The sequence below is a fragment of the Humulus lupulus genome, chromosome 1 (assembly GCF_963169125.1).
Source record: "Humulus lupulus chromosome 1, drHumLupu1.1, whole genome shotgun sequence".
Classification (NCBI taxonomy): Eukaryota; Viridiplantae; Streptophyta; class Magnoliopsida; order Rosales; family Cannabaceae; genus Humulus; species Humulus lupulus.
In genome coordinates this window covers 49,699,083-49,702,492 of record NC_084793.1, presented here as the reverse complement: position 1 = coordinate 49,702,492, position 3,410 = coordinate 49,699,083, and positions in this window count along the sequence as shown.

Here is a 3,410-nt window from a genome sequence, read left to right as displayed (position 1 = left end):
ACCCTGATGAGAGTCTCGATCTCATCCTTCAGTTGTCTACACTCATCATTATTATGACTGATATCATTATGGAATCGGCAAAACTTCGAAGGATCTCTCTTCGCTCTTTGGTTCTTTAGCGGTTCTGGCTTCTTCCATGGAAGGCGAGTAGAATTAGCTAAGAAGATGCGCTCTCTAGTATCCGTGAGATCGGTATATGTCATGTAGACTGGTTTAAATTTCTCCACGGACTTGTTTTTCTATGTTCCGCTCTAGTCACCCTCACCATTTCCCTTCCTCTTGTTATTTTCTCCTTGGTTATTCTGGGCAACAGTTTGAGTCGTAGCTGCAACATCCGTTACCGCTCTAACGAGCTGGACAGGGACTTGGATGGTTCTTGCGATGGAAGCTCGCACCTCTTCCAAGTTAACCCACCTTTGAGCTCATTTCAAGAACTCGTCCACAATATTAACTCCTTTCCTCTATAGCTCTTGCCACAGGTCGCCTCCAACAAGAATTCCTGTCCTCATTGCCATGAGCTTGGAACTTTCGTTGGCATCTCTAGCTCGCGCAGCAACATTGGCAAACCTACTTAGATATGCTTTCAACGGTTCACTGGACTACTGCTTTACATTAGCTAGAGACTCAGCCTTAATCCGAGCTGCCTGGGAAGCCCTGAATGCTCTCCTAAAATCAGCAGAAAAACTCTTCCACGAGCTGATTGAATGCCTCTTGTATTGTTTAAACCACTGCATGGCTGGCCCAATCAGAGTCGAGGGGAAAATAAGGCACCTTAACTCAGGCCCGATATTGTGGGCCATCATTATGGTGTTGAACATCCCCAGGTGATCAGAAGGATCCCCATCTCCGTTAAACTTTGACAAATGTGGCATCCTGAAACCCACTGGATATGCAGTAACCGCAATATTCGAGGAGAAAAGCTCGAGCTCATCCTCTGAGTCACACTCATCTTTCTCTTTCTTTGATAGAAGCTTCTTCATTAGCTCCTCCATCTGGGCTAGCCTTTCGAGGGTTTGGTCCCTGGTTCCTAGGTTATTCTGGGGCTGTTCAATAGCTCCCGCCCTATCGTACGCGTTCGCAGGTTGTTTTCCCTCCAAGTTTGGGCTTGGTTTTGTGGGACGTTCCCGTTATCACGTACTTCAGAAGGACCTCCCTCTTGACGAGTGTAACTGACTCTTTCATTTCGGGCTGAATTTCTTCTCTGTGAATTTAGGCGATCTCGCATATCAGGCTGTGGATCGTATCGAGGACTTTGTGCCAAACTTAGATGGTTTCTCAGATCGCCCTCGGACCTACCACTTCAATGACTTTCAGTCCAATAACTTCCATTTTTGAAGCTTTCCGCTCGCGGTTGAGGCCGAGGATCTGGATTATCGACATGTGTTCGCGAGACATAGGTATGGGCAGATGGAGGAGGGTTTCTTCTGCTGTCTCCATAAGTAGGAATGTCCCATGTAGGATGAGGCGGTGTCGGATGTCTTATGGGTGATGGAGGATGCCTAACTAGTGAGGCAATTCTTGTCCCATCAGGGCGAACTAAATTAGCCCGCCTCTGTTCCGCCCCATCATTTTTAGCTCTCTACGCCTGGCAATCCGATCGTGATGCAAAAGGGTTGGCTGGAACATTTTTTCTCTATGAGCTTGTTCCAGTTCTTCCCCGTGGATTGCCATCGGTACCTCGAGGCGCTGGGGAAGGAGGTACCGAACTCGGGGTTGTGGTCCTAACTGACCGACTGACTTACAGATGTCCTCTTCGAGGGCCACTAGGTTGAGCATTTTGGCGGTCTTGCGCTGTAGGCACAGAGCTTGGGGTGGCAGTTCTGACTGACCTACTTGGTTTGGATCGGATATTCCTATGGGACTTATGGGACCCACTTTGCCTCTTTCCAACATTAACGTTGGTTGCTAGAGGGGGTAACCGAGCCAAAACCTCCTCAATTTGCCTGTTTGCCTTGGCAAGATGGCTTCTTAACTGCATGTTTTCCAACTTAACTACAGTCAAGTAGTCTGGCTTTGGATTCAGTGGTAATGTCGTCGATCTCCAAGTATCGTCGTGGCCCGCCAGTTGCTTTCCCGGGCGTTGCTGAACTTCAGGGCCATGCTCGTTTGAAACAGCGGTATGATGGGCCCCCTGCCCACCAGGCTATTCCATCTCATTGTCGTGCATTGAGCGAGTGACCACCATGATGAGATTTGACTGGGATTTTGATGAAAGCACTAATCTCTCCTCTCAATGAAAGCACCAAACTGTTGACGCGGTTTTTCGCCAACAGTGAACTAAGAAAATAACAAAGGTTGATTAGTGCTTGATAATAAACCGAAAATAAGAAATGAACTCTCAAGAACACAAATCTTTTTACATGGTTTAGTGGTTAAAATCCACCTAGTCCATGAGTCTATATTATTACTGTTTTTCTCTCTCTATTTTGGTAGAGTTTCAGTATTACAAAATAATCGTCCCTCTTCCAGTCCAATATTCTCAGTATTTATAGAGAAATTCCTTGGACAGGTTTGGGTAACCACGTGAGTCAATCAAAGATTTATATATTTATTACATTTAATATAAATTATTCCCATTTATACTAGGATATGATCTCGTCACGAAATAAATGGTCTCCTAATATCTGGGACATTAAGTATTATAGGCTGGCCATAAATGATCGTACAAAATATCCGGGTCTTTGGGGATCCGCGGATACGCCATATATTCGAGTTACCACGAACTGGATATGCCTCCGAGCTCGTACTATGGAGGTCGTGTCGTATGAATATCATAAGCTCGCGCTTCGCAACTTATGCATCCCTAGCTCACATAATCATCGTGAATATTGTGCTATCCACATGGATAATAAATGGATTCCTTGGCGATTTCTTCCATGTATTTATTTGCCAGCTGTACTCGAGCTGAGGGAAAGACTCATGCTGAAATTAGGGTACACATGGGCCAATCCCAAACTCTCAGGACCTTTAATTCCACCAAACGAAGTGTTGAAATCATCCCCTCGAGCCCCCCAAGCAAAACCCTGAAAAGTACCTAAAAACCAAGTTCTGGAGGCAGGGTAGCGCTACAACGCTACCAGAGGGAGCTACAATGCTAGAGTCCAAGACTCCAGCCCCCCAAGAACACAGCCTAGCATTGTAGCGGTCCAAACCTAGCGCTGCAACCCGAACAAGCAATTTTTTGGGTTTCTCCTTCGCCTCTCCCGAGCCAAAACTCCAAAAATCCTCCCCAAACCTCAACCAAACTCAAAATTGAACCTATAACTCGCTATAGCTTACTCAAAACACCCAAATACCACCAAAAACATGGCTATCAACTTCATCAAACACAGAAACCAAACTTGAGCTCTGAAGCTCAAGAACACCATCTAAAACCAGAAAACTCAAAACAAATAAGGGTCAAAATGGTT